We start from the raw sequence: 21,304 nt of genomic DNA on the forward strand, positions 1-21,304 counted from the left end.
AAATTTCTCCAGAAGTAGGCTACTGCAATCGCACTTTTTCTCTCAGTCCCAACTGGGTAGTCGGCTGCAAATGTAGCATGCCTTCCCTGAAAATGTCTTTCTAAATGTCTCTCTTTTTGTTGTTCGCCAACTTCTCATTACAAAGCAAGCAAACATGCAGGCAATCCTTCCGCAATGGAAATGAAAGCAAATGATTCGGTCCATTCTGCCTTAAATTCTCTGATCTCATCGGCTATCTTTCTCTTTTTCCCTTTGGGATCCATGCCATGGCCATGCTGACACCCGCCGGTTTGTTTACAACCACAGCCACCTGCATGGCACGGCGCCGCCCTGAAACGTGTGTCGCAGGCTTTCAAATCTTCGTTGACAGAAATGTTGAACTTTAATATTTATTATGCACATTTTTACAACATTGGAAAACGTTAAGAATGTTTGTCCTCATACAGAAACCATATTAAAACAAACAAACAAAAATCCCCCCATTCACTTTCATACATTTTTGAAGACGCTCAGGGAGCCACCAGGGTTGCGCTAAAGAGCCGCATGCGGCTCCAGAGCCGCAGGTTGCCGACTCCTGGTCTAGGGGTATGATTCTCGCTTCGGGTGCGAGAGGTCCCGGGTTCAACTCCCGGACGAGCCCTTCTTTCACAAAGAATTGCCAGACTTTACAGAAAAAAATCCACTCTAACGAAATAAACGACGACCACCCTCTGTTGTTAGCCATTGCAGGAAAAGAGCCCATTCTGGAAAACTTTTTTGACTTACTCAGGAATGCAAGGGGTCCACACAAAATAAAACCCATTGCAGCACTCAGCGGCTCGTTGGTCTAGGGGTATGATTCTCGCTTTGGGTGCGAGAGGTCCCGGGTTCAAATCCCGGACGAGCCCGTTTGTGCTTTCTCCCCAATTTATTTTGGGCCTCACCGCCAAACGCTTGTGTCCTGTAGAGAATTAGCCTCGGTTGGATGTTCCTTTTCACCCCACAAAACTGTTCAATTGCGGCTCGTTGGTCTAGGGGTATGATTCTCGCTTTGGGTGCGAGAGGTCCCGGGTTCAAATCCCGGACGAGCCCGTAAGCTAGACAGGTAAACTCTTTTGAAATGTGTCCTTTTTCAAGTCCCGTCAGTGGTGGAGAAAATTGCACGGTTTTTTTTTTCAGCTGAAGTCACACTCTGTCGGGGCTCGTTGGTCTAGGGGTATGATTCTCGCTTAGGGTGCGAGAGGTCCCGGGTTCAAATCCCGGACGAGCCCGTCGCCAAACAAGCTTTTGTCAGTATCATGAGATTGTGTGAGCACTGTCTCACCTTTGATGTACAGCATAGCTTAGCTGCAGCTCAACACCACCACAGCTACCTTTCCTTTCAGCTAAATATTGATGCAAAAGATGCTCGACATAAGCATTTGAGCAAGCTGGCTCGTTGGTCTAGGGTTATGATTCTCGCTTAGGGTGCGAGAGGTCCCGGGTTCAAATCCCGGACGAGCCCTTTATTCTGTGAAACTCTGCATCGTTTGGTTCTACCGGCCACCGGTCAACTGCTGCACTTAGTTACCCAGGACTTACTTTCGGAAATGTTGATGCACAGTGGAACGCAGCTGAAATGACCGTCTTTTCTGCAGACCACTCTAAAACGTTGGTGTGAGGAAAGGCGCTGAATAAATGGCATCCTTGGCCCAGGCTCGTTGGTCTAGGGGTATGATTCTCGCTTCGGGTGCGAGAGGTCCCTGGTTCAACTCCCGGACGAGCCCTTCTTTCACAAAGAAATGCCAGACTTTACAGAAAAAAATCCACTCTAACGAAATAAACGACGACCACCCTCTGTTGTTAGCCATTGCAGGAAAAGAGCCCATTCTGGAAAACTTTTTTGACTTACTCAGGAATGCAAGGGGTCCACACAAAATAAAACCCATTGCAGCACTCAGCGGCTCGTTGGTCTAGGGGTATGATTCTCGCTTTGGGTGCGAGAGGTCCCGGGTTCAAATCCCGGACGAGCCCGTTTGTGCTTTCTCCCCAATTTATTGTGGGCCTCACCGCCAAACGCTTGTGTCCTGTAGAGAATTAGCCTCGGTTGGATGTTCCTTTTCACCCCACAAAACTGTTCAATTGCGGCTCGTTGGTCTAGGGGTATGATTCTCGCTTTGGGTGTGAGAGGTCCCGGGTTCAAATCCCGGACGAGCCCGTAAGCTAGACAGGTAAACTCTTTTGAAATGTGTCCTTTTTCAAGTCCCGTCAGTGGTGGAGAAAATTGCACGTTTTTTTTTTTCAGCTGAAGTCACACTCTGTCGGGGCTCGTTGGTCTAGGGGCATGATTCTCGCTTAGGGTGCGAGAGGTCCCGGGTTCAAATCCCGGACGAGCCCGTCGCCAAGCAAGCTTTTGTCAGTATCATGAGATTGTGTGAGCACTGTCTCACCTTTGATGTACAGCATAGCTTAGCTGCAGCTCAACACCACCACAGCTACCTTTCCTTTCAGCTAAATATTGATGCACAAGATGCTCGACATAAGCATTTGAGCAAGCTGGCTCGTTGGTCTAGGGGTATGATTCTCGCTTAGGGTGCGAGAGGTCCCGGGTTCAAATCCCGGACGAGCCCTTTATTCTGTGAAACTCTGCATCGTTTGGTTCTACCGGCCACCGGTCAACTGCTGCACTTAGTTACCCAGGACTTACTTTCGGAAATGTTGATGCACAGTGGAACGCAGCTGAAATGACCGTCTTTTCTGCAGACCACTCTAAAACGTTGGTGTGAGGAAAGGCGCTGAATAAATGGCATCCTTGGCCCAGGCTCGTTGGTCTAGGGGTATGATTCTCGCTTCGGGTGCGAGAGGTCCCGGGTTCAACTCCCGGACGAGCCCTTCTTTCACAAAGAAATGCCAGACTTTACAGAAAAAAATCCACTCTAACGAAATAAACGACGACCACCCTCTGTTGTTAGCCATTGCAGGAAAAGAGCCCATTCTGGAAAACTTTTTTGACTTACTCAGGAATGCAAGGGGTCCACACAAAATAAAACCCATTGCAGCACTCAGCGGCTCGTTGGTCTAGGGGTATGATTCTCGCTTTGGGTGCGAGAGGTCCCGGGTTCAAATCCCGGACGAGCCCGTTTGTGCTTTCTCCCCAATTTATTGTGGGCCTCACCGCCAAACGCTTGTCTCCTGTAGAGAATTAGCCTCGGTTGGATGTTCCTTTTCACCCCACAAAACTGTTAAATTGCGGCTCGTTAGTCTAGGGGTATGATTCTCGCTTTGGGTGCGAGAGGTCCCGGGTTCAAATCCCGGACGAGCCCGTAAGCTAGACAGGTAAACTCTTTTGAAATGTGTCCTTTTTCAAGTCCCGTCAGTGGTGGAGAAAATTGCACGGTTTTTTTTTTCAGCTGAAGTCACACTCTGTCGGGGCTCGTTGGTCTAGGGGTATGATTCTCGCTTAGGGTGCGAGAGGTCCCGGGTTCAAATCCCGGACGAGCCCGTCGCCAAGCAAGCTTTTGTCAGTATCATGAGATTGTGTGAGCACTGTCTCACCTTTGACGTACAGCATAGCTTAGCTGCAGCTCAACACCACCACAGCTACCTTTCCTTTCAGCTAAATGTTGATGCACAAGATGCTCGACATAAGCATTTGAGTAAGCTGGCTCGTTGGTCTAGGGGTATGATTCTCGCTTAGGGTGCGAGAGGTCCCGGGTTCAAATCCCGGACGAGCCCGTCGCCAAACAAGCTTTTGTCAGTATCATGAGATTGTGTGAGCACTGTCTCACCTTTGATGTACAGCATAGCTTAGCTGCAGCTCAACACCACCACAGCTACCTTTCCTTTCAGCTAAATATTGATGCAAAAGATGCTCGACATAAGCATTTGAGCAAGCTGGCTCGTTGGTCTAGGGTTATGATTCTCGCTTAGGGTGCGAGAGGTCCCGGGTTCAAATCCCGGACGAGCCCTTTATTCTGTGAAACTCTGCATCGTTTGGTTCTACCGGCCACCGGTCAACTGCTGCACTTAGTTACCCAGGACTTACTTTCGGAAATGTTGATGCACAGTGGAACGCAGCTGAAATGACCGTCTTTTCTGCAGACCACTCTAAAACGTTGGTGTGAGGAAAGGCGCTGAATAAATGGCATCCTTGGCCCAGGCTCGTTGGTCTAGGGGTATGATTCTCGCTTCGGGTGCGAGAGGTCCCTGGTTCAACTCCCGGACGAGCCCTTCTTTCACAAAGAAATGCCAGACTTTACAGAAAAAAATCCACTCTAACGAAATAAACGACGACCACCCTCTGTTGTTAGCCATTGCAGGAAAAGAGCCCATTCTGGAAAACTTTTTTGACTTACTCAGGAATGCAAGGGGTCCACACAAAATAAAACCCATTGCAGCACTCAGCGGCTCGTTGGTCTAGGGGTATGATTCTCGCTTTGGGTGCGAGAGGTCCCGGGTTCAAATCCCGGACGAGCCCGTTTGTGCTTTCTCCCCAATTTATTGTGGGCCTCACCGCCAAACGCTTGTGTCCTGTAGAGAATTAGCCTCGGTTGGATGTTCCTTTTCACCCCACAAAACTGTTCAATTGCGGCTCGTTGGTCTAGGGGTATGATTCTCGCTTTGGGTGTGAGAGGTCCCGGGTTCAAATCCCGGACGAGCCCGTAAGCTAGACAGGTAAACTCTTTTGAAATGTGTCCTTTTTCAAGTCCCGTCAGTGGTGGAGAAAATTGCACGTTTTTTTTTTTCAGCTGAAGTCACACTCTGTCGGGGCTCGTTGGTCTAGGGGCATGATTCTCGCTTAGGGTGCGAGAGGTCCCGGGTTCAAATCCCGGACGAGCCCGTCGCCAAGCAAGCTTTTGTCAGTATCATGAGATTGTGTGAGCACTGTCTCACCTTTGATGTACAGCATAGCTTAGCTGCAGCTCAACACCACCACAGCTACCTTTCCTTTCAGCTAAATATTGATGCACAAGATGCTCGACATAAGCATTTGAGCAAGCTGGCTCGTTGGTCTAGGGGTATGATTCTCGCTTAGGGTGCGAGAGGTCCCGGGTTCAAATCCCGGACGAGCCCTTTATTCTGTGAAACTCTGCATCGTTTGGTTCTACCGGCCACCGGTCAACTGCTGCACTTAGTTACCCAGGACTTACTTTCGGAAATGTTGATGCACAGTGGAACGCAGCTGAAATGACCGTCTTTTCTGCAGACCACTCTAAAACGTTGGTGTGAGGAAAGGCGCTGAATAAATGGCATCCTTGGCCCAGGCTCGTTGGTCTAGGGGTATGATTCTCGCTTCGGGTGCGAGAGGTCCCGGGTTCAACTCCCGGACGAGCCCTTCTTTCACAAAGAAATGCCAGACTTTACAGAAAAAAATCCACTCTAACGAAATAAACGACGACCACCCTCTGTTGTTAGCCATTGCAGGAAAAGAGCCCATTCTGGAAAACTTTTTTGACTTACTCAGGAATGCAAGGGGTCCACACAAAATAAAACCCATTGCAGCACTCAGCGGCTCGTTGGTCTAGGGGTATGATTCTCGCTTTGGGTGCGAGAGGTCCCGGGTTCAAATCCCGGACGAGCCCGTTTGTGCTTTCTCCCCAATTTATTGTGGGCCTCACCGCCAAACGCTTGTCTCCTGTAGAGAATTAGCCTCGGTTGGATGTTCCTTTTCACCCCACAAAACTGTTAAATTGCGGCTCGTTAGTCTAGGGGTATGATTCTCGCTTTGGGTGCGAGAGGTCCCGGGTTCAAATCCCGGACGAGCCCGTAAGCTAGACAGGTAAACTCTTTTGAAATGTGTCCTTTTTCAAGTCCCGTCAGTGGTGGAGAAAATTGCACGGTTTTTTTTTTCAGCTGAAGTCACACTCTGTCGGGGCTCGTTGGTCTAGGGGTATGATTCTCGCTTAGGGTGCGAGAGGTCCCGGGTTCAAATCCCGGACGAGCCCGTCGCCAAGCAAGCTTTTGTCAGTATCATGAGATTGTGTGAGCACTGTCTCACCTTTGACGTACAGCATAGCTTAGCTGCAGCTCAACACCACCACAGCTACCTTTCCTTTCAGCTAAATGTTGATGCACAAGATGCTCGACATAAGCATTTGAGTAAGCTGGCTCGTTGGTCTAGGGGTATGATTCTCGCTTAGGGTGCGAGAGGTCCCGGGTTCAAATCCCGGACGAGCCCTTTATTCTGTGAAACTCTGCATCGTTTGGTTCTACCGGCCACCGGTCAACTGCTGCACTTAGTTACCCAGGACTTACTTTCGGAAATGTTGATGCACAGTGGAACGCAGCTGAAATGACCGTCTTTTCTGCAGACCACTCTAAAACGTTGGTGTGAGGAAAGGCGCTGAATAAATGGCATCCTTGGCCCAGGCTCGTTGGTCTAGGGGTATGATTCTCGCTTCGGGTGCGAGAGGTCCCGGGTTCAACTCCCGGACGAGCCCTTCTTTCACAAAGAAATGCCAGACTTTACAGAAAAAAATCCACTCTAACGAAATAAACGACGACCACCCTCTGTTGTTAGCAATTGCAGGAAAAGAGCCCATTCTGGAAAACTTTTTTGACTTACTCAGGAATGCAAGGGGTCCACACAAAATAAAACCCATTGCAACACTCAGCGGCTCGTTGGTCTAGGGGTATGATTCTCGCTTTGGGTGCGAGAGGTCCCGGGTTCAAATCCCGGACGAGCCCGTTTGTGCTTTCTCCCCAATTTATTGTGGGCCTCACCGCCAAACGCTTCTGTCCTGTAGAGAATTAGCCTCGGTTGGATGTTCCTTTTCACCCCACAAAACTGTTCAATTGCGGCTCGTTGGTCTAGGGGTATGATTCTCGCTTTGGGTGCGAGAGGTCCCGGGTTCAAATCCCGGACGAGCCCGTAAGCTAGACAGGTAAACTCTTTTGAAATGTGTCCTTTTTCAAGTCCCGTCAGTGGTGGAGAAAATTGCACGGTTTTTTTTTTCAGCTGAAGTCACACTCTGTCGGGGCTCGTTGGTCTAGGGGTATGATTCTCGCTTAGGGTGCGAGAGGTCCCGGGTTCAAATCCCGGACGAGCCCGTCGCCAAGCAAGCTTTTGTCAGTATCATGAGATTGTGTGAGCACTGTCTCACCTTTGATGTACAGCATAGCTTAGCTGCAGCTCAACACCACCACAGCTACCTTTCCTTTCAGCTAAATATTGATGCACAAGATGCTCGACATAAGCATTTGAGCAAGCTGGCTCGTTGGTCTAGGGGTATGATTCTCGCTTAGGGTGCGAGAGGTCCCGGGTTCAAATCCCGGACGAGCCCTTTATTCTGTGAAACTCTGCATCGTTTGGTTCTACCGGCCACCGGTCAACTGCTGCACTTAGTTACCCAGGACTTACTTTCGGAAATGTTGATGCACAGTGGAACGCAGCTGAAATGACCGTCTTTTCTGCAGACCACTCTAAAACGTTGGTGTGAGGAAAGGCGCTGAATAAATGGCATCCTTGGCCCAGGCTCGTTGGTCTAGGGGTATGATTCTCGCTTCGGGTGCGAGAGGTCCCGGGTTCAACTCCCGGACGAGCCCTTCTTTCACAAAGAAATGCCAGACTTTACAGAAAAAAATCCACTCTAACGAAATAAACGACGACCACCCTCTGTTGTTAGCCATTGCAGGAAAAGAGCCCATTCTGGAAAACTTTTTTGACTTACTCAGGAATGCAAGGGGTCCACACAAAATAAAACCCATTGCAGCACTCAGCGGCTCGTTGGTCTAGGGGTATGATTCTCGCTTTGGGTGCGAGAGGTCCCGGGTTCAAATCCCGGACGAGCCCGTTTGTGCTTTCTCCCCAATTTATTGTGGGCCTCACCGCCAAACGCTTGTGTCCTGTAGAGAATTAGCCTCGGTTGGATGTTCCTTTTCACCCCACAAAACTGTTCAATTGCGGCTCGTTGGTCTAGGGGTATGATTCTCGCTTTGGGTGCGAGAGGTCCCGGGTTCAAATCCCGGACGAGCCCGTAAGCTAGACAGGTAAACTCTTTTGAAATGTGTCCTTTTTCAAGTCCCGTCAGTGGTGGAGAAAATTGCACGGTTTTTATTTTCAGCTGAAGTCACACTCTGTCGGGGCTCGTTGGTCTAGGGGTATGATTCTCGCTTAGGGTGCGAGAGGTCCCGGGTTCAAATCCCGGACGAGCCCGTCGCCAAGCAAGCTTTTGTCAGTATCATGAGATTGTGTGAGCACTGTCTCACCTTTGATGTACAGCATAGCTTAGCTGCAGCTCAACACCACCACAGCTACCTTTCCTTTCAGCTAAATATTGATGCACAAGATGCTCGACATAAGCATTTGAGCAAGCTGGCTCGTTGGTCTAGGGGTATGATTCTCGCTTAGGGTGCGAGAGGTCCCGGGTTCAAATCCCGGACGAGCCCTTTATTCTGTGAAACTCTGCATCGTTTGGTTCTACCGGCCACCGGTCAACTGCTGCACTTAGTTACCCAGGACTTACTTTCGGAAATGTTGATGCACAGTGGAACGCAGCTGAAATGACCGTCTTTTCTGCAGACCACTCTAAAACGTTGGTGTGAGGAAAGGCGCTGAATAAATGGCATCCTTGGCCCAGGCTCGTTGGTCTAGGGGTATGATTCTCGCTTCGGGTGCGAGAGGTCCCGGGTTCAACTCCCGGACGAGCCCTTCTTTCACAAAGAAATGCCAGACTTTACAGAAAAAAATCCACTCTAACGAAATAAACGACGACCACCCTCTGTTGTTAGCCATTGCAGGAAAAGAGCCCATTCTGGAAAACTTTTTTGACTTACTCAGGAATGCAAGGGGTCCACACAAAATAAAACCCATTGCAGCACTCAGCGGCTCGTTGGTCAAGGGGTATGATTCTCGCTTTGGGTGCGAGAGGTCCCGGGTTCAAATCCCGGACGAGCCCGTTTGTGCTTTCTCCCCAATTTATTGTGGGCCTCACCGCCAAACGCTTGTGTCCTGTAAAGAATTAGCCTCGGTTGGATGTTCCTTTTCACCCCACAAAACTGTTAAATTGCGGCTCGTTGGTCTAGGGGTATGATTCTCGCTTTGGGTGCGAGAGGTCCCGGGTTCAACTCCCGGACGAGCCCTTCTTTCACAAAGAAATGCCAGACTTTACAGAAAAAAATCCACTCTAACGAAATAAACGACGACCACCCTCTGTTGTTAGCCATTGCAGGAAAAGAGCCCATTCTGGAAAACTTTTTTGACTTACTCAGGAATGCAAGGGGTCCACACAAAATAAAACCCATTGCAGCACTCAGCGGCTCGTTGGTCTAGGGGTATGATTCTCGCTTTGGGTGCGAGAGGTCCCGGGTTCAAATCCCGGACGAGCCCGTTTGTGCTTTCTCCCCAATTTATTGTGGGCCTCACCGCCAAACGCTTGTCTCCTGTAGAGAATTAGCCTCGGTTGGATGTTCCTTTTCACCCCACAAAACTGTTAAATTGCGGCTCGTTAGTCTAGGGGTATGATTCTCGCTTTGGGTGCGAGAGGTCCCGGGTTCAAATCCCGGACGAGCCCGTAAGCTAGACAGGTAAACTCTTTTGAAATGTGTCCTTTTTCAAGTCCCGTCAGTGGTGGAGAAAATTGCACGGTTTTTTTTTTCAGCTGAAGTCACACTCTGTCGGGGCTCGTTGGTCTAGGGGTATGATTCTCGCTTAGGGTGCGAGAGGTCCCGGGTTCAAATCCCGGACGAGCCCGTCGCCAAGCAAGCTTTTGTCAGTATCATGAGATTGTGTGAGCACTGTCTCACCTTTGACGTACAGCATAGCTTAGCTGCAGCTCAACACCACCACAGCTACCTTTCCTTTCAGCTAAATGTTGATGCACAAGATGCTCGACATAAGCATTTGAGTAAGCTGGCTCGTTGGTCTAGGGGTATGATTCTCGCTTAGGGTGCGAGAGGTCCCGGGTTCAAATCCCGGACGAGCCCTTTATTCTGTGAAACTCTGCATCGTTTGGTTCTACCGGCCACCGGTCAACTGCTGCACTTAGTTACCCAGGACTTACTTTCGGAAATGTTGATGCACAGTGGAACGCAGCTGAAATGACCGTCTTTTCTGCAGACCACTCTAAAACGTTGGTGTGAGGAAAGGCGCTGAATAAATGGCATCCTTGGCCCAGGCTCGTTGGTCTAGGGGTATGATTCTCGCTTCGGGTGCGAGAGGTCCCGGGTTCAACTCCCGGACGAGCCCTTCTTTCACAAAGAAATGCCAGACTTTACAGAAAAAAATCCACTCTAACGAAATAAACGACGACCACCCTCTGTTGTTAGCAATTGCAGGAAAAGAGCCCATTCTGGAAAACTTTTTTGACTTACTCAGGAATGCAAGGGGTCCACACAAAATAAAACCCATTGCAACACTCAGCGGCTCGTTGGTCTAGGGGTATGATTCTCGCTTTGGGTGCGAGAGGTCCCGGGTTCAAATCCCGGACGAGCCCGTTTGTGCTTTCTCCCCAATTTATTGTGGGCCTCACCGCCAAACGCTTCTGTCCTGTAGAGAATTAGCCTCGGTTGGATGTTCCTTTTCACCCCACAAAACTGTTCAATTGCGGCTCGTTGGTCTAGGGGTATGATTCTCGCTTTGGGTGCGAGAGGTCCCGGGTTCAAATCCCGGACGAGCCCGTAAGCTAGACAGGTAAACTCTTTTGAAATGTGTCCTTTTTCAAGTCCCGTCAGTGGTGGAGAAAATTGCACGGTTTTTTTTTTCAGCTGAAGTCACACTCTGTCGGGGCTCGTTGGTCTAGGGGTATGATTCTCGCTTAGGGTGCGAGAGGTCCCGGGTTCAAATCCCGGACGAGCCCGTCGCCAAGCAAGCTTTTGTCAGTATCATGAGATTGTGTGAGCACTGTCTCACCTTTGATGTACAGCATAGCTTAGCTGCAGCTCAACACCACCACAGCTACCTTTCCTTTCAGCTAAATATTGATGCACAAGATGCTCGACATAAGCATTTGAGCAAGCTGGCTCGTTGGTCTAGGGGTATGATTCTCGCTTAGGGTGCGAGAGGTCCCGGGTTCAAATCCCGGACGAGCCCTTTATTCTGTGAAACTCTGCATCGTTTGGTTCTACCGGCCACCGGTCAACTGCTGCACTTAGTTACCCAGGACTTACTTTCGGAAATGTTGATGCACAGTGGAACGCAGCTGAAATGACCGTCTTTTCTGCAGACCACTCTAAAACGTTGGTGTGAGGAAAGGCGCTGAATAAATGGCATCCTTGGCCCAGGCTCGTTGGTCTAGGGGTATGATTCTCGCTTCGGGTGCGAGAGGTCCCGGGTTCAACTCCCGGACGAGCCCTTCTTTCACAAAGAAATGCCAGACTTTACAGAAAAAAATCCACTCTAACGAAATAAACGACGACCACCCTCTGTTGTTAGCCATTGCAGGAAAAGAGCCCATTCTGGAAAACTTTTTTGACTTACTCAGGAATGCAAGGGGTCCACACAAAATAAAACCCATTGCAGCACTCAGCGGCTCGTTGGTCTAGGGGTATGATTCTCGCTTTGGGTGCGAGAGGTCCCGGGTTCAAATCCCGGACGAGCCCGTTTGTGCTTTCTCCCCAATTTATTGTGGGCCTCACCGCCAAACGCTTGTGTCCTGTAGAGAATTAGCCTCGGTTGGATGTTCCTTTTCACCCCACAAAACTGTTCAATTGCGGCTCGTTGGTCTAGGGGTATGATTCTCGCTTTGGGTGCGAGAGGTCCCGGGTTCAAATCCCGGACGAGCCCGTAAGCTAGACAGGTAAACTCTTTTGAAATGTGTCCTTTTTCAAGTCCCGTCAGTGGTGGAGAAAATTGCACGGTTTTTATTTTCAGCTGAAGTCACACTCTGTCGGGGCTCGTTGGTCTAGGGGTATGATTCTCGCTTAGGGTGCGAGAGGTCCCGGGTTCAAATCCCGGACGAGCCCGTCGCCAAGCAAGCTTTTGTCAGTATCATGAGATTGTGTGAGCACTGTCTCACCTTTGATGTACAGCATAGCTTAGCTGCAGCTCAACACCACCACAGCTACCTTTCCTTTCAGCTAAATATTGATGCACAAGATGCTCGACATAAGCATTTGAGCAAGCTGGCTCGTTGGTCTAGGGGTATGATTCTCGCTTAGGGTGCGAGAGGTCCCGGGTTCAAATCCCGGACGAGCCCTTTATTCTGTGAAACTCTGCATCGTTTGGTTCTACCGGCCACCGGTCAACTGCTGCACTTAGTTACCCAGGACTTACTTTCGGAAATGTTGATGCACAGTGGAACGCAGCTGAAATGACCGTCTTTTCTGCAGACCACTCTAAAACGTTGGTGTGAGGAAAGGCGCTGAATAAATGGCATCCTTGGCCCAGGCTCGTTGGTCTAGGGGTATGATTCTCGCTTCGGGTGCGAGAGGTCCCGGGTTCAACTCCCGGACGAGCCCTTCTTTCACAAAGAAATGCCAGACTTTACAGAAAAAAATCCACTCTAACGAAATAAACGACGACCACCCTCTGTTGTTAGCCATTGCAGGAAAAGAGCCCATTCTGGAAAACTTTTTTGACTTACTCAGGAATGCAAGGGGTCCACACAAAATAAAACCCATTGCAGCACTCAGCGGCTCGTTGGTCAAGGGGTATGATTCTCGCTTTGGGTGCGAGAGGTCCCGGGTTCAAATCCCGGACGAGCCCGTTTGTGCTTTCTCCCCAATTTATTGTGGGCCTCACCGCCAAACGCTTGTGTCCTGTAAAGAATTAGCCTCGGTTGGATGTTCCTTTTCACCCCACAAAACTGTTAAATTGCGGCTCGTTGGTCTAGGGGTATGATTCTCGCTTTGGGTGCGAGAGGTCCCGGGTTCAACTCCCGGACGAGCCCTTCTTTCACAAAGAAATGCCAGACTTTACAGAAAAAAATCCACTCTAACGAAATAAACGACGACCACCCTCTGTTGTTAGCCATTGCAGGAAAAGAGCCCATTCTGGAAAACTTTTTTGACTTACTCAGGAATGCAAGGGGTCCACACAAAATAAAACCCATTGCAGCACTCAGCGGCTCGTTGGTCTAGGGGTATGATTCTCGCTTTGGGTGCGAGAGGTCCCGGGTTCAAATCCCGGACGAGCCCGTTTGTGCTTTCTCCCCAATTTATTGTGGGCCTCACCGCCAAACGCTTGTGTCCTGTAGAGAATTAGCCTCGGTTGGATGTTCCTTTTCACCCCACAAAACTGTTCAATTGCGGCTCGTTGGTCTAGGGGTATGATTCTCGCTTTGGGTGCGAGAGGTCCCGGGTTCAAATCCCGGACGAGCCCGTAAGCTAGACAGGTAAACTCTTTTGAAATGTGTCCTTTTTCAAGTCCCGTCAGTGGTGGAGAAAATTGCACGGTTTTTTTTTTCAGCTGAAGTCACACTCTGTCGGGGCTCGTTGGTCTAGGGGTATGATTCTCGCTTAGGGTGCGAGAGGTCCCGGGTTCAAATCCCGGACGAGCCCGTCGCCAAGCAAGCTTTTGTCAGTATCATGAGATTGTGTGAGCACTGTCTCACCTTTGATGTACAGCATAGCTTAGCTGCAGCTCAACACCACCACAGCTACCTTTCCTTTCAGCTAAATATTGATGCACAAGATGCTCGACATAAGCATTTGAGCAAGCTGGCTCGTTGGTCTAGGGGTATGATTCTCGCTTAGGGTGCGAGAGGTCCCGGGTTCAAATCCCGGACGAGCCCTTTATTCTGTGAAACTCTGCATCGTTTGGTTCTACCGGCCACCGGTCAACTGCTGCACTTAGTTACCCAGGACTTACTTTCGGAAATGTTGATGCACAGTGGAACGCAGCTGAAATGACCGTCTTTTCTGCAGACCACTCTAAAACGTTGGTGTGAGGAAAGGCGCTGAATAAATGGCATCCTTGGCCCAGGCTCGTTGGTCTAGGGGTATGATTCTCGCTTCGGGTGCGAGAGGTCCCGGGTTCAACTCCCGGACGAGCCCTTCTTTCACAAAGAAATGCCAGACTTTACAGAAAAAAATCCACTCTAACGAAATAAACGACGACCACCCTCTGTTGTTAGCCATTGCAGGAAAAGAGCCCATTCTGGAAAACTTTTTTGACTTACTCAGGAATGCAAGGGGTCCACACAAAATAAAACCCATTGCAGCACTCAGCGGCTCGTTGGTCTAGGGGTATGATTCTCGCTTTGGGTGCGAGAGGTCCCGGGTTCAAATCCCGGACGAGCCCGTTTGTGCTTTCTCCCCAATTTATTGTGGGCCTCACCGCCAAACGCTTGTGTCCTGTAGAGAATTAGCCTCGGTTGGATGTTCCTTTTCACCCCACAAAACTGTTCAATTGCGGCTCGTTGGTCTAGGGGTATGATTCTCGCTTTGGGTGCGAGAGGTCCCGGGTTCAAATCCCAGACGAGCCCGTAAGCTAGACAGGTAAACTCTTTTGAAATGTGTCCTTTTTCAAGTCCCGTCAGTGGTGGAGAAAATTGCACGTTTTTTTTTTTCAGCTGAAGTCAAACTCTGTCGGGGCTCGTTGGTCTAGGGGTATGATTCTCGCTTAGGGTGCGAGAGGTCCCGGGTTCAAATCCCGGACGAGCCCGTCGCCAAGCAAGCTTTTGTCAGTATCATGAGATTGTGTGAGCACTGTCTCACCTTTGATGTACAGCATAGCTTAGCTGCAGCTCAACACCACCACAGTTACCTTTCCTTTCAGCTAAATATTGATGCACAAGATGCTCGACATAAGCATTTGAGCAAGCTGGCTCGTTGGTCTAGGGGTATGATTCTCGCTTAGGGTGCGAGAGGTCCCGGGTTCAAATCCCGGACGAGCCCTTTATTCTGTGAAACTCTGCATCGTTTGGTTCTACCGGCCACCGGTCAACTGCTGTACTTAGTTACCCAGGGGCCCGTTGCACAAAAGCAGAATTAAGACATCCGGGATAAGTTACTGAGCCGCGATCACTGAATCCTAAACAAGAGCATACCGGCTGAATTGGTTGCACAAAGACCAATCCAGGATGAGCAGACACGGATTCATCAAGCCAGGTGTAAGTTATCCGGTGTATGTGCGCGTTCTCGTTTCTCCCCCAATAACTCGCGGTTGGAATAAAAAAGACGCGAAAAATAGCGTCTTGCACACAAAGTAAACAACCGCTTTTGATATAGACTAACAACGAGGTAAAGTTTTACTTTTTTGGATGGGGGATCATGATTATTTCTGTTACATAGCGGGAGTAGGTGTGGCAGATCAACTGAATGCAAATTTACGTATGCACCCACGTGTGTGAGAGCTTCCTTGTCTCGGCACGCAACGTCATTAGGAAGCGCTTTGCCACCGCAAAGATGCACAAAGTATCTTAATTTGTCTTAAAAGCCGAATTAGTTCAAAACACCTTCGAAAAATGTCCCCTCCACTTCCAATCAACTACTACAGCAGCCTATTCATCAAACATCTGTCAAAAAAGAAGCAAACAACGAGTAGGCTATGTTATTAATTATAAGGCCACCATAATTTAAATGACATCCATATGGTATTAGGCAGACATTCTGCTGTATTTTGCGAGTAAATGCATGTTGCAAATGATATATAAATGGAATCTACAGCTCTTTAAAAAAAAACACGTGGAGGTCTCATTTGAATGACAGCTAGCTGAACCAATCAGATAATGTAATTACCATTAGAATCAACTTATCTTGGCTGTGAGCCTGGTCAGGAGCAGGCTAGCTCCACAGAATAAATCGCCATGGTAACTTATACCATAACATATCCTGCTGCCCCCTATCCCGCTTTTGTGCAACTGGATCACGGATAAATTGAGCCAGGATAACCAAGATATCCCGGGTTAATCCCTTATCCTAGTTTTGTGCAATAGGCCCCAGGACTTACTTTCGGAAATGTTGATGCACAGTGGAACGCAGCTGAAATGACCGTCTTTTCTGCAGACCACTCTAAAACGTTGGTGTGAGGAAAGGCGCTGAATAAATGGCATCCTTGGCCCAGGCTCGTTGGTCTAGGGGTATGATTCTCGCTTCGGGTGCGAGAGGTCCCGGGTTCAACTCCCGGACGAGCCCTTCTTTCACAAAGAAATGCCAGACTTTACAGAAAAAAATCCACTCTAACGAAATAAACGACGACCACCCTCTGTTGTTAGCCATTGCAGGAAAAGAGCCCATTCTGGAAAACTTTTTTGACTTACTCAGGAATGCAAGGGGTCCACACAAAATAAAACCCATTGCAGCACTCAGCGGCTCGTTGGTCAAGGGGTATGATTCTCGCTTTGGGTGCGAGAGGTCCCGGGTTCAAATCCCGGACGAGCCCGTTTGTGCTTTCTCCCCAATTTATTGTGGGCCTCACCGCCAAACGCTTGTGTCCTGTAAAGAATTAGCCTCGGTTGGATGTTCCTTTTCACCCCACAAAACTGTTAAATTGCGGCTCGTTGGTCTAGGGGTATGATTCTCGCTTTGGGTGCGAGAGGTCCCGGGTTCAACTCCCGGACGAGCCCTTCTTTCACAAAGAAATGCCAGACTTTACAGAAAAAAATCCACTCTAACGAAATAAACGACGACCACCCTCTGTTGTTAGCCATTGCAGGAAAAGAGCCCATTCTGGAAAACTTTTTTGACTTACTCAGGAATGCAAGGGGTCCACACAAAATAAAACCCATTGCAGCACTCAGCGGCTCGTTGGTCTAGGGGTATGATTCTCGCTTTGGGTGCGAGAGGTCCCGGGTTCAAATCCCGGACGAGCCCGTTTGTGCTTTCTCCCCAATTTATTGTGGGCCTCACCGCCAAACGCTTGTGTCCTGTAGAGAATTAGCCTCGGTTGGATGTTCCTTTCCACCCCACAAAACTGTTCAATTGCGGCTCGTTGGTCTAGGGGTATGATTCTCGCTTTGGGTGCAAGAGGTCCCGGGTTCAAATCCCAGACGAGCCCGTAAGCTAGACAGGTAAACTCTTTTGAAATGTGTCCTTTTTCAAGTCCCGTCAGTGGTGGAGAAAATTGCACGGTTTTTTTTTCCAGCTGAAGTCACACTCTGTCGGGGCTCGTTGGTCTAGGGGTATGATTCTCGCTTAGGGTGCGAGAGGTCCCGGGTTCAAATCCCGGACGAGCCCGTCGTCAAGCAAGCTTTTGTCAGTATCATGAGATTGTGTGAGCACTGTCTCACCTTTGATGTACAGCATAGCTTAGCTGCAGCTCAACACCACCACAGCTACCTTTCCTTTCAGCTAAATATTGATGCACAAAATGCTCGACATAAGCATTTGAGCAAGCTGGCTCGTTGGTCTAGGGGTATGATTCTCGCTTAGGGTGCGAGAGGTCCCGGGTTCAAATCCCGGACGAGCCCTTTATTCTGTGAAACTCTGCATCGTTTGGTTCTACCGGCCACCGGTCAACTGCTGCACTTAGTTACCCAGGACTTACTTTCGGAAATGTTGATGCACAGTGGAACGCAGCTGAAATGACCGTCCTTTCTGCAGACCACTCTAAAACGTTGGTGTGAGGAAAGGCGCTGAATAAATGGCATCCTTGGCCCAGGCTTGTTGGTCTAGGGGTATGATTCTCACTTCGGGTGCGAGAGGTCCCGGGTTCAACTCCCGGACGAGCCCTTCTTTCACAAAGAAATGCCAGACTTTACAGAAAAAAATCCACTCTAACGAAATAAACGACGACCACCCTCTGTTGTTAGCCATTGCAGGAAAAGAGCCCATTCTGGAAAACTTTTTTGACTTACTCAGGAATGCAAGGGGTCCACACAAAATAAAACCCATTGCAGCACTCAGCGGCTCGTTGGTCTAGGGGTATGATTCTCGCTTTGGGTGCGAGAGGTCCCGGGTTCAAATCCCGGACGAGCCCGTTTGTGCTTTCTCCCCAATTTATTGTGGGCCTCACCGCCAAACGCTTGTGTCCTGTAGAGAATTAGCCTCGGTTGGATGTTCCTTTTCACCCCACAAAACTGTTCAATTGCGGCTCGTTGGTCTAGGGGTATGATTCTCGCTTTGGGTGCGAGAGGTCCCGGGTTCAAATCCCGGACGAGCCCGTAAGCTAGACAGGTAAACTCTTTTGAAATGTGTCCTTTTTCAAGTCCCGTCAGTGGTGGAGAAAATTGCACGGTTTTTTTTTTCAGCTGAAGTCAAGCTCTGTCGGGGCTCGTTGGTCTAGGGGTATGATTCTCGCTTAGGGTGCGAGAGGTCCCGGGTTCAAATCCCGGACGAGCCCGTCGCCAAGCAAGCTTTTGTCAGTATCATGAGATTGTGTGAGCACTGTCTCACCTTTGATGTACAGCATAGCTTAGCTGCAGCTCAACACCACCACAGCTACCTTTCCTTTCAGCTAAATATTGATGCACAAGATGCTCGACATAAGCATTTGAGCAAGCTGGCTCGTTAGTCTAGGGGTATGATTCTCGCTTAGGGTGCGAGAGGTCCCGGGTTCAAATCCCGGACGAGCCCTTTATTCTGTGAAACTCTGCATCGTTTGGTTCTACCGGCCACCGGTCAACTGCTGCACTTAGTTACCCAGGACTTACTTTCGGAAATGTTGATGCACAGTGGAACGCAGCTGAAATGACCGTATTTTCTGCGGACCACTCTAAAACGTTGGTGTGAGGAAAGGCGCTGAATAAATGGCATCCTTGGCCCAGGCTCGTTGGTCTAGGGGTATGATTCTCGCTTCGGGTGCGAGAGGTCCCGGGTTCAACTCCCGGACGAGCCCTTCTTTCACAAAGAAATGCCAGACTTTACAGAAAAAAATCCACTCTAACGAAATAAACGACGACCACCCTCTGTTGTTAGCCATTGCAGGAAAAGAGCCCATTCTGGAAAACTTTTTTGACTTACTCAGGAATGCAAGGGGTCCACACAAAATAAAACCCATTGCAACACTCAGCGGCTCGTTGGTCTAGGGGTATGATTCTCGCTTTGGGTGCGAGAGGTCCCGGGTTCAAATCCCGGACGAGCCCGTTTGTGCTTTCTCCCCAATTTATTGTGGGCCTCACCGCCAAACGCTTGTGTCCTGTAGAGAATTAGCCTCGGTTGGATGTTCCTTTTCACCCCACAAAACTGTTCAATTGCGGCTCGTTGGTCTAGGGGTATGATTCTCGCTTTGGGTGCGAGAGGTCCCGGGTTCAAATCCCGGACGAGCCCGTAAGCTAGACAGGTAAACTCTTTTGAAATGTGTCCTTTTTCAAGTCCCGTCAGTGGTGGAGAAAATTGCATGGTTTTTTTTTTCAGCTGAAGTCACGCTCTGTCGGGGCTCGTTGGTCTAGGGGTATGATTCTCGCTTAGGGTGCGAGAGGTCCCGGGTTCAAATCCCGGACGAGCCCGTCGCCAAGCAAGCTTTTGTCAGTATCATGAGATTGTGTGAGCACTGTCTCACCTTTGATGTACAGCATAGCTTAGCTGCAGCTCAACACCACCACAGCTACCTTTCCTTTCAGCTAAATATTGATGCACAAGATGCTCGACATAAGCATTTGAGCAAGCTGGCTCGTTGGTCTAGGGGTATGATTCTCGCTTAGGGTGCGAGAGGTCCCGGGTTCAAATCCCGGACGAGCCCTTTATTCTGTGAAACTCTGCATCGTTTGGTTCTACCGGCCACCGGTCAACTGCTGCACTTAGTTACCCAGGACTTACTTTCGGAAATGTTGATGCACAGTGGAACGCAGCTGAAATGACCGTATTTTCTGCGGACCACTCTAAAACGTTGGTGTGAGGAAAGGCGCTGAATAAATGGCATCCTTGGCCCAGGCTCGTTGGTCTAGGGGTATGATTCTCGCTTCGGGTGCGAGAGGTCCCGGGTTCAACTCCCGGACGAGCCCTTCTTTCACAAAGAAATGCCAGACTTTACAGAAAAAAATCCACTCTAACGAAATAAACGACGACCACCCTCTGTTGTTAGCCATTGCAGGAAAAGAGCCCATTCTGGAAAACTTTTTTGACTTACTCAGGAATGCAAGGGGTCCACACAAAATAAAACCCACTGCAACACTCAGCGGCTCGTTGGTCTAGGGGTATGATTCTCGCTTTGGGTGCGAGAGGTCCCGGGTTCAAATCCCGGACGAGCCCGTTTGTGCTTTCTCCCCAATTTATTGTGGGCCTCACCGCCAAACGCTTGTGTCCTGTAGAGAATTAGCCTCGGTTGGATGTTCCTTTTCACCCCACAAAACTGTTCAATTGCGGCTCGTTGGTCTAGGGGTATGATTCTCGCTTTGGGTGCGAGAGGTCCCGGGTTCAAATCCCGGACGAGCCCGTAAGCTAGACAGGTAAACTCTTTTGAAATGTGTCCTTTTTCAAGTCCCGTCAGTGGTGGAGAAAATTGCACGGTTTTTTTTTTCAGCTGAAGTCACGCTCTGTCGGGGCTCGTTGGTCTAGGGGTATGATTCTCGCTTAGGGTGCGAGAGGTCCCGGGTTCAAATCCCGGACGAGCCCGTCGCCAAGCAAGCTTTTGTCAGTATCATGAGATTGTGTGAGCACTGTCTCACCTTTGATGTACAGCATAGCTTAGCTGCAGCTCAACACCACCACAGCTACCTTTCCTTTCAGCTAAATATTGATGCACAAGATGCTCGACATAAGCATTTGAGCAAGCTGGCTCGTTGGTCTAGGGGTATGATTCTCGCTTAGGGTGCGAGAGGTCCCGGGTTCAAATCCCGGACGAGCCCTTTATTCTGTGAAACTCTGCATCGTTTGGTTCTACCGGCCACCGGTCAACTGCTGCACTTAGTTACCCAGGACTTACTTTCGGAAATGTTGATGCACAGTGGAACGCAGCTGAAATGACCGTATTTTCTGCGGACCACTCTAAAACGTTGGTGTGAGGAAAGGCGCTGAATAAATGGCATCCTTGGCCCAGGCTCGTTGGTCTAGGGGTATGATTCTCGCTTCGGGTGCGAGAGGTCCCGGGTTCAACTCCCGGACGAGCCCTTCTTTCACAAAGAAATGCCAGACTTTACAGAAAAAAATCCACTCTAACGAAATAAACGACGACCACCCTCTGTTGTTAGCCATTGCAGGAAAAGAGCCCATTCTGGAAAACTTTTTTGACTTACTCAGGAATGCAAGGGGTCCACACAAAATAAAACCCATTGCAACACTCAGCGGCTCGTTGGTCTAGGGGTATGATTCTCGCTTTGGGTGCGAGAGGTCCCGGGTTCAAATCCCGGACGAGCCCGTTTGTGCTTTCTCCCCAATTTATTGTGGGCCTCACCGCCAAACGCTTGTGTCCTGTAGAGAATTAGCCTCGGTTGGATGTTCCTTTTCACCCCACAAAACTGTTCAATTGCGGCTCGTTGGTCTAGGGGTATGATTCTCGCTTTGGGTGCGAGAGGTCCCGGGTTCAAATCCCGGACGAGCCCGTAAGCTAGACAGGTAAACTCTTTTGAAATGTGTCCTTTTTCAAGTCCCG

At 49.5% G+C, this 21,304-nt stretch overlaps 77 non-coding genes across 77 annotated transcripts; all 77 read left to right on the forward strand.

Moving 5' to 3' along the window:
* The first annotated feature begins 815 nt into the window (after window positions 1–815).
* Window positions 816–887, forward strand: trnap-ugg (transfer RNA proline (anticodon UGG)). The gene has a single exon. It is a non-coding gene; the product is annotated as a tRNA-Pro (tRNA).
* Window positions 888–999: 112 nt separating this feature from the next.
* On the forward strand, window positions 1,000–1,071 carry trnap-ugg (transfer RNA proline (anticodon UGG)). Its single transcript has one exon. It is a non-coding gene; the product is annotated as a tRNA-Pro (tRNA).
* Window positions 1,072–1,178: 107 nt separating this feature from the next.
* Window positions 1,179–1,250, forward strand: trnap-agg (transfer RNA proline (anticodon AGG)). The gene has a single exon. It is a non-coding gene; the product is annotated as a tRNA-Pro (tRNA).
* Window positions 1,251–1,673: 423 nt separating this feature from the next.
* Window positions 1,674–1,745, forward strand: trnap-cgg (transfer RNA proline (anticodon CGG)). Its single transcript has one exon. It is a non-coding gene; the product is annotated as a tRNA-Pro (tRNA).
* Window positions 1,746–1,920: 175 nt separating this feature from the next.
* Window positions 1,921–1,992, forward strand: trnap-ugg (transfer RNA proline (anticodon UGG)). The gene has a single exon. It is a non-coding gene; the product is annotated as a tRNA-Pro (tRNA).
* Window positions 1,993–2,283: 291 nt separating this feature from the next.
* Window positions 2,284–2,355, forward strand: trnap-agg (transfer RNA proline (anticodon AGG)). Its single transcript has one exon. It is a non-coding gene; the product is annotated as a tRNA-Pro (tRNA).
* A 161-nt stretch (window positions 2,356–2,516) lies between these two features.
* Window positions 2,517–2,588, forward strand: trnap-agg (transfer RNA proline (anticodon AGG)). Its single transcript has one exon. It is a non-coding gene; the product is annotated as a tRNA-Pro (tRNA).
* Window positions 2,589–2,778: 190 nt separating this feature from the next.
* trnap-cgg (transfer RNA proline (anticodon CGG)) lies at window positions 2,779–2,850 on the forward strand. The gene has a single exon. It is a non-coding gene; the product is annotated as a tRNA-Pro (tRNA).
* Window positions 2,851–3,025: 175 nt separating this feature from the next.
* Window positions 3,026–3,097, forward strand: trnap-ugg (transfer RNA proline (anticodon UGG)). The gene has a single exon. It is a non-coding gene; the product is annotated as a tRNA-Pro (tRNA).
* Window positions 3,098–3,209: 112 nt separating this feature from the next.
* trnap-ugg (transfer RNA proline (anticodon UGG)) lies at window positions 3,210–3,281 on the forward strand. Its single transcript has one exon. It is a non-coding gene; the product is annotated as a tRNA-Pro (tRNA).
* A 107-nt stretch (window positions 3,282–3,388) lies between these two features.
* On the forward strand, window positions 3,389–3,460 carry trnap-agg (transfer RNA proline (anticodon AGG)). Its single transcript has one exon. It is a non-coding gene; the product is annotated as a tRNA-Pro (tRNA).
* Window positions 3,461–3,621: 161 nt separating this feature from the next.
* On the forward strand, window positions 3,622–3,693 carry trnap-agg (transfer RNA proline (anticodon AGG)). Its single transcript has one exon. It is a non-coding gene; the product is annotated as a tRNA-Pro (tRNA).
* A 423-nt stretch (window positions 3,694–4,116) lies between these two features.
* trnap-cgg (transfer RNA proline (anticodon CGG)) lies at window positions 4,117–4,188 on the forward strand. Its single transcript has one exon. It is a non-coding gene; the product is annotated as a tRNA-Pro (tRNA).
* A 175-nt stretch (window positions 4,189–4,363) lies between these two features.
* trnap-ugg (transfer RNA proline (anticodon UGG)) lies at window positions 4,364–4,435 on the forward strand. The gene has a single exon. It is a non-coding gene; the product is annotated as a tRNA-Pro (tRNA).
* A 291-nt stretch (window positions 4,436–4,726) lies between these two features.
* trnap-agg (transfer RNA proline (anticodon AGG)) lies at window positions 4,727–4,798 on the forward strand. Its single transcript has one exon. It is a non-coding gene; the product is annotated as a tRNA-Pro (tRNA).
* A 161-nt stretch (window positions 4,799–4,959) lies between these two features.
* On the forward strand, window positions 4,960–5,031 carry trnap-agg (transfer RNA proline (anticodon AGG)). The gene has a single exon. It is a non-coding gene; the product is annotated as a tRNA-Pro (tRNA).
* Window positions 5,032–5,221: 190 nt separating this feature from the next.
* On the forward strand, window positions 5,222–5,293 carry trnap-cgg (transfer RNA proline (anticodon CGG)). The gene has a single exon. It is a non-coding gene; the product is annotated as a tRNA-Pro (tRNA).
* A 175-nt stretch (window positions 5,294–5,468) lies between these two features.
* Window positions 5,469–5,540, forward strand: trnap-ugg (transfer RNA proline (anticodon UGG)). Its single transcript has one exon. It is a non-coding gene; the product is annotated as a tRNA-Pro (tRNA).
* Window positions 5,541–5,652: 112 nt separating this feature from the next.
* Window positions 5,653–5,724, forward strand: trnap-ugg (transfer RNA proline (anticodon UGG)). Its single transcript has one exon. It is a non-coding gene; the product is annotated as a tRNA-Pro (tRNA).
* Window positions 5,725–5,831: 107 nt separating this feature from the next.
* Window positions 5,832–5,903, forward strand: trnap-agg (transfer RNA proline (anticodon AGG)). The gene has a single exon. It is a non-coding gene; the product is annotated as a tRNA-Pro (tRNA).
* A 161-nt stretch (window positions 5,904–6,064) lies between these two features.
* On the forward strand, window positions 6,065–6,136 carry trnap-agg (transfer RNA proline (anticodon AGG)). Its single transcript has one exon. It is a non-coding gene; the product is annotated as a tRNA-Pro (tRNA).
* A 190-nt stretch (window positions 6,137–6,326) lies between these two features.
* trnap-cgg (transfer RNA proline (anticodon CGG)) lies at window positions 6,327–6,398 on the forward strand. Its single transcript has one exon. It is a non-coding gene; the product is annotated as a tRNA-Pro (tRNA).
* Window positions 6,399–6,573: 175 nt separating this feature from the next.
* Window positions 6,574–6,645, forward strand: trnap-ugg (transfer RNA proline (anticodon UGG)). Its single transcript has one exon. It is a non-coding gene; the product is annotated as a tRNA-Pro (tRNA).
* Window positions 6,646–6,757: 112 nt separating this feature from the next.
* trnap-ugg (transfer RNA proline (anticodon UGG)) lies at window positions 6,758–6,829 on the forward strand. The gene has a single exon. It is a non-coding gene; the product is annotated as a tRNA-Pro (tRNA).
* Window positions 6,830–6,936: 107 nt separating this feature from the next.
* Window positions 6,937–7,008, forward strand: trnap-agg (transfer RNA proline (anticodon AGG)). Its single transcript has one exon. It is a non-coding gene; the product is annotated as a tRNA-Pro (tRNA).
* A 161-nt stretch (window positions 7,009–7,169) lies between these two features.
* Window positions 7,170–7,241, forward strand: trnap-agg (transfer RNA proline (anticodon AGG)). The gene has a single exon. It is a non-coding gene; the product is annotated as a tRNA-Pro (tRNA).
* Window positions 7,242–7,431: 190 nt separating this feature from the next.
* Window positions 7,432–7,503, forward strand: trnap-cgg (transfer RNA proline (anticodon CGG)). Its single transcript has one exon. It is a non-coding gene; the product is annotated as a tRNA-Pro (tRNA).
* A 175-nt stretch (window positions 7,504–7,678) lies between these two features.
* On the forward strand, window positions 7,679–7,750 carry trnap-ugg (transfer RNA proline (anticodon UGG)). Its single transcript has one exon. It is a non-coding gene; the product is annotated as a tRNA-Pro (tRNA).
* A 112-nt stretch (window positions 7,751–7,862) lies between these two features.
* trnap-ugg (transfer RNA proline (anticodon UGG)) lies at window positions 7,863–7,934 on the forward strand. Its single transcript has one exon. It is a non-coding gene; the product is annotated as a tRNA-Pro (tRNA).
* Window positions 7,935–8,041: 107 nt separating this feature from the next.
* Window positions 8,042–8,113, forward strand: trnap-agg (transfer RNA proline (anticodon AGG)). Its single transcript has one exon. It is a non-coding gene; the product is annotated as a tRNA-Pro (tRNA).
* A 161-nt stretch (window positions 8,114–8,274) lies between these two features.
* trnap-agg (transfer RNA proline (anticodon AGG)) lies at window positions 8,275–8,346 on the forward strand. The gene has a single exon. It is a non-coding gene; the product is annotated as a tRNA-Pro (tRNA).
* A 190-nt stretch (window positions 8,347–8,536) lies between these two features.
* trnap-cgg (transfer RNA proline (anticodon CGG)) lies at window positions 8,537–8,608 on the forward strand. Its single transcript has one exon. It is a non-coding gene; the product is annotated as a tRNA-Pro (tRNA).
* A 606-nt stretch (window positions 8,609–9,214) lies between these two features.
* On the forward strand, window positions 9,215–9,286 carry trnap-ugg (transfer RNA proline (anticodon UGG)). Its single transcript has one exon. It is a non-coding gene; the product is annotated as a tRNA-Pro (tRNA).
* A 112-nt stretch (window positions 9,287–9,398) lies between these two features.
* On the forward strand, window positions 9,399–9,470 carry trnap-ugg (transfer RNA proline (anticodon UGG)). The gene has a single exon. It is a non-coding gene; the product is annotated as a tRNA-Pro (tRNA).
* A 107-nt stretch (window positions 9,471–9,577) lies between these two features.
* Window positions 9,578–9,649, forward strand: trnap-agg (transfer RNA proline (anticodon AGG)). The gene has a single exon. It is a non-coding gene; the product is annotated as a tRNA-Pro (tRNA).
* A 161-nt stretch (window positions 9,650–9,810) lies between these two features.
* On the forward strand, window positions 9,811–9,882 carry trnap-agg (transfer RNA proline (anticodon AGG)). Its single transcript has one exon. It is a non-coding gene; the product is annotated as a tRNA-Pro (tRNA).
* A 190-nt stretch (window positions 9,883–10,072) lies between these two features.
* On the forward strand, window positions 10,073–10,144 carry trnap-cgg (transfer RNA proline (anticodon CGG)). The gene has a single exon. It is a non-coding gene; the product is annotated as a tRNA-Pro (tRNA).
* Window positions 10,145–10,319: 175 nt separating this feature from the next.
* On the forward strand, window positions 10,320–10,391 carry trnap-ugg (transfer RNA proline (anticodon UGG)). Its single transcript has one exon. It is a non-coding gene; the product is annotated as a tRNA-Pro (tRNA).
* Window positions 10,392–10,503: 112 nt separating this feature from the next.
* Window positions 10,504–10,575, forward strand: trnap-ugg (transfer RNA proline (anticodon UGG)). The gene has a single exon. It is a non-coding gene; the product is annotated as a tRNA-Pro (tRNA).
* A 107-nt stretch (window positions 10,576–10,682) lies between these two features.
* On the forward strand, window positions 10,683–10,754 carry trnap-agg (transfer RNA proline (anticodon AGG)). Its single transcript has one exon. It is a non-coding gene; the product is annotated as a tRNA-Pro (tRNA).
* A 161-nt stretch (window positions 10,755–10,915) lies between these two features.
* On the forward strand, window positions 10,916–10,987 carry trnap-agg (transfer RNA proline (anticodon AGG)). Its single transcript has one exon. It is a non-coding gene; the product is annotated as a tRNA-Pro (tRNA).
* A 190-nt stretch (window positions 10,988–11,177) lies between these two features.
* On the forward strand, window positions 11,178–11,249 carry trnap-cgg (transfer RNA proline (anticodon CGG)). The gene has a single exon. It is a non-coding gene; the product is annotated as a tRNA-Pro (tRNA).
* A 175-nt stretch (window positions 11,250–11,424) lies between these two features.
* Window positions 11,425–11,496, forward strand: trnap-ugg (transfer RNA proline (anticodon UGG)). The gene has a single exon. It is a non-coding gene; the product is annotated as a tRNA-Pro (tRNA).
* Window positions 11,497–11,608: 112 nt separating this feature from the next.
* On the forward strand, window positions 11,609–11,680 carry trnap-ugg (transfer RNA proline (anticodon UGG)). Its single transcript has one exon. It is a non-coding gene; the product is annotated as a tRNA-Pro (tRNA).
* Window positions 11,681–11,787: 107 nt separating this feature from the next.
* Window positions 11,788–11,859, forward strand: trnap-agg (transfer RNA proline (anticodon AGG)). Its single transcript has one exon. It is a non-coding gene; the product is annotated as a tRNA-Pro (tRNA).
* Window positions 11,860–12,020: 161 nt separating this feature from the next.
* trnap-agg (transfer RNA proline (anticodon AGG)) lies at window positions 12,021–12,092 on the forward strand. The gene has a single exon. It is a non-coding gene; the product is annotated as a tRNA-Pro (tRNA).
* Window positions 12,093–12,282: 190 nt separating this feature from the next.
* trnap-cgg (transfer RNA proline (anticodon CGG)) lies at window positions 12,283–12,354 on the forward strand. Its single transcript has one exon. It is a non-coding gene; the product is annotated as a tRNA-Pro (tRNA).
* Window positions 12,355–12,960: 606 nt separating this feature from the next.
* On the forward strand, window positions 12,961–13,032 carry trnap-ugg (transfer RNA proline (anticodon UGG)). Its single transcript has one exon. It is a non-coding gene; the product is annotated as a tRNA-Pro (tRNA).
* Window positions 13,033–13,144: 112 nt separating this feature from the next.
* trnap-ugg (transfer RNA proline (anticodon UGG)) lies at window positions 13,145–13,216 on the forward strand. The gene has a single exon. It is a non-coding gene; the product is annotated as a tRNA-Pro (tRNA).
* A 107-nt stretch (window positions 13,217–13,323) lies between these two features.
* On the forward strand, window positions 13,324–13,395 carry trnap-agg (transfer RNA proline (anticodon AGG)). The gene has a single exon. It is a non-coding gene; the product is annotated as a tRNA-Pro (tRNA).
* Window positions 13,396–13,556: 161 nt separating this feature from the next.
* trnap-agg (transfer RNA proline (anticodon AGG)) lies at window positions 13,557–13,628 on the forward strand. Its single transcript has one exon. It is a non-coding gene; the product is annotated as a tRNA-Pro (tRNA).
* A 190-nt stretch (window positions 13,629–13,818) lies between these two features.
* trnap-cgg (transfer RNA proline (anticodon CGG)) lies at window positions 13,819–13,890 on the forward strand. Its single transcript has one exon. It is a non-coding gene; the product is annotated as a tRNA-Pro (tRNA).
* Window positions 13,891–14,065: 175 nt separating this feature from the next.
* Window positions 14,066–14,137, forward strand: trnap-ugg (transfer RNA proline (anticodon UGG)). The gene has a single exon. It is a non-coding gene; the product is annotated as a tRNA-Pro (tRNA).
* Window positions 14,138–14,428: 291 nt separating this feature from the next.
* On the forward strand, window positions 14,429–14,500 carry trnap-agg (transfer RNA proline (anticodon AGG)). The gene has a single exon. It is a non-coding gene; the product is annotated as a tRNA-Pro (tRNA).
* A 161-nt stretch (window positions 14,501–14,661) lies between these two features.
* On the forward strand, window positions 14,662–14,733 carry trnap-agg (transfer RNA proline (anticodon AGG)). The gene has a single exon. It is a non-coding gene; the product is annotated as a tRNA-Pro (tRNA).
* Window positions 14,734–15,900: 1,167 nt separating this feature from the next.
* Window positions 15,901–15,972, forward strand: trnap-cgg (transfer RNA proline (anticodon CGG)). Its single transcript has one exon. It is a non-coding gene; the product is annotated as a tRNA-Pro (tRNA).
* Window positions 15,973–16,578: 606 nt separating this feature from the next.
* On the forward strand, window positions 16,579–16,650 carry trnap-ugg (transfer RNA proline (anticodon UGG)). Its single transcript has one exon. It is a non-coding gene; the product is annotated as a tRNA-Pro (tRNA).
* Window positions 16,651–16,941: 291 nt separating this feature from the next.
* Window positions 16,942–17,013, forward strand: trnap-agg (transfer RNA proline (anticodon AGG)). The gene has a single exon. It is a non-coding gene; the product is annotated as a tRNA-Pro (tRNA).
* A 161-nt stretch (window positions 17,014–17,174) lies between these two features.
* Window positions 17,175–17,246, forward strand: trnap-agg (transfer RNA proline (anticodon AGG)). The gene has a single exon. It is a non-coding gene; the product is annotated as a tRNA-Pro (tRNA).
* Window positions 17,247–17,436: 190 nt separating this feature from the next.
* Window positions 17,437–17,508, forward strand: trnap-cgg (transfer RNA proline (anticodon CGG)). The gene has a single exon. It is a non-coding gene; the product is annotated as a tRNA-Pro (tRNA).
* Window positions 17,509–17,683: 175 nt separating this feature from the next.
* trnap-ugg (transfer RNA proline (anticodon UGG)) lies at window positions 17,684–17,755 on the forward strand. Its single transcript has one exon. It is a non-coding gene; the product is annotated as a tRNA-Pro (tRNA).
* A 112-nt stretch (window positions 17,756–17,867) lies between these two features.
* On the forward strand, window positions 17,868–17,939 carry trnap-ugg (transfer RNA proline (anticodon UGG)). The gene has a single exon. It is a non-coding gene; the product is annotated as a tRNA-Pro (tRNA).
* A 107-nt stretch (window positions 17,940–18,046) lies between these two features.
* On the forward strand, window positions 18,047–18,118 carry trnap-agg (transfer RNA proline (anticodon AGG)). The gene has a single exon. It is a non-coding gene; the product is annotated as a tRNA-Pro (tRNA).
* Window positions 18,119–18,279: 161 nt separating this feature from the next.
* On the forward strand, window positions 18,280–18,351 carry trnap-agg (transfer RNA proline (anticodon AGG)). The gene has a single exon. It is a non-coding gene; the product is annotated as a tRNA-Pro (tRNA).
* A 190-nt stretch (window positions 18,352–18,541) lies between these two features.
* On the forward strand, window positions 18,542–18,613 carry trnap-cgg (transfer RNA proline (anticodon CGG)). The gene has a single exon. It is a non-coding gene; the product is annotated as a tRNA-Pro (tRNA).
* A 175-nt stretch (window positions 18,614–18,788) lies between these two features.
* trnap-ugg (transfer RNA proline (anticodon UGG)) lies at window positions 18,789–18,860 on the forward strand. Its single transcript has one exon. It is a non-coding gene; the product is annotated as a tRNA-Pro (tRNA).
* A 112-nt stretch (window positions 18,861–18,972) lies between these two features.
* On the forward strand, window positions 18,973–19,044 carry trnap-ugg (transfer RNA proline (anticodon UGG)). Its single transcript has one exon. It is a non-coding gene; the product is annotated as a tRNA-Pro (tRNA).
* Window positions 19,045–19,151: 107 nt separating this feature from the next.
* On the forward strand, window positions 19,152–19,223 carry trnap-agg (transfer RNA proline (anticodon AGG)). The gene has a single exon. It is a non-coding gene; the product is annotated as a tRNA-Pro (tRNA).
* Window positions 19,224–19,384: 161 nt separating this feature from the next.
* On the forward strand, window positions 19,385–19,456 carry trnap-agg (transfer RNA proline (anticodon AGG)). Its single transcript has one exon. It is a non-coding gene; the product is annotated as a tRNA-Pro (tRNA).
* A 190-nt stretch (window positions 19,457–19,646) lies between these two features.
* trnap-cgg (transfer RNA proline (anticodon CGG)) lies at window positions 19,647–19,718 on the forward strand. Its single transcript has one exon. It is a non-coding gene; the product is annotated as a tRNA-Pro (tRNA).
* A 175-nt stretch (window positions 19,719–19,893) lies between these two features.
* Window positions 19,894–19,965, forward strand: trnap-ugg (transfer RNA proline (anticodon UGG)). The gene has a single exon. It is a non-coding gene; the product is annotated as a tRNA-Pro (tRNA).
* Window positions 19,966–20,077: 112 nt separating this feature from the next.
* Window positions 20,078–20,149, forward strand: trnap-ugg (transfer RNA proline (anticodon UGG)). Its single transcript has one exon. It is a non-coding gene; the product is annotated as a tRNA-Pro (tRNA).
* A 107-nt stretch (window positions 20,150–20,256) lies between these two features.
* On the forward strand, window positions 20,257–20,328 carry trnap-agg (transfer RNA proline (anticodon AGG)). Its single transcript has one exon. It is a non-coding gene; the product is annotated as a tRNA-Pro (tRNA).
* Window positions 20,329–20,489: 161 nt separating this feature from the next.
* On the forward strand, window positions 20,490–20,561 carry trnap-agg (transfer RNA proline (anticodon AGG)). The gene has a single exon. It is a non-coding gene; the product is annotated as a tRNA-Pro (tRNA).
* A 190-nt stretch (window positions 20,562–20,751) lies between these two features.
* On the forward strand, window positions 20,752–20,823 carry trnap-cgg (transfer RNA proline (anticodon CGG)). The gene has a single exon. It is a non-coding gene; the product is annotated as a tRNA-Pro (tRNA).
* Window positions 20,824–20,998: 175 nt separating this feature from the next.
* On the forward strand, window positions 20,999–21,070 carry trnap-ugg (transfer RNA proline (anticodon UGG)). Its single transcript has one exon. It is a non-coding gene; the product is annotated as a tRNA-Pro (tRNA).
* Window positions 21,071–21,182: 112 nt separating this feature from the next.
* Window positions 21,183–21,254, forward strand: trnap-ugg (transfer RNA proline (anticodon UGG)). Its single transcript has one exon. It is a non-coding gene; the product is annotated as a tRNA-Pro (tRNA).
* Window positions 21,255–21,304: the final 50 nt, after the last annotated feature.

The sequence above is a fragment of the Sardina pilchardus genome, chromosome 8 (assembly GCF_963854185.1).
Source record: "Sardina pilchardus chromosome 8, fSarPil1.1, whole genome shotgun sequence".
NCBI lineage: Eukaryota > Metazoa > Chordata > Actinopteri > Clupeiformes > Clupeidae > Sardina > Sardina pilchardus.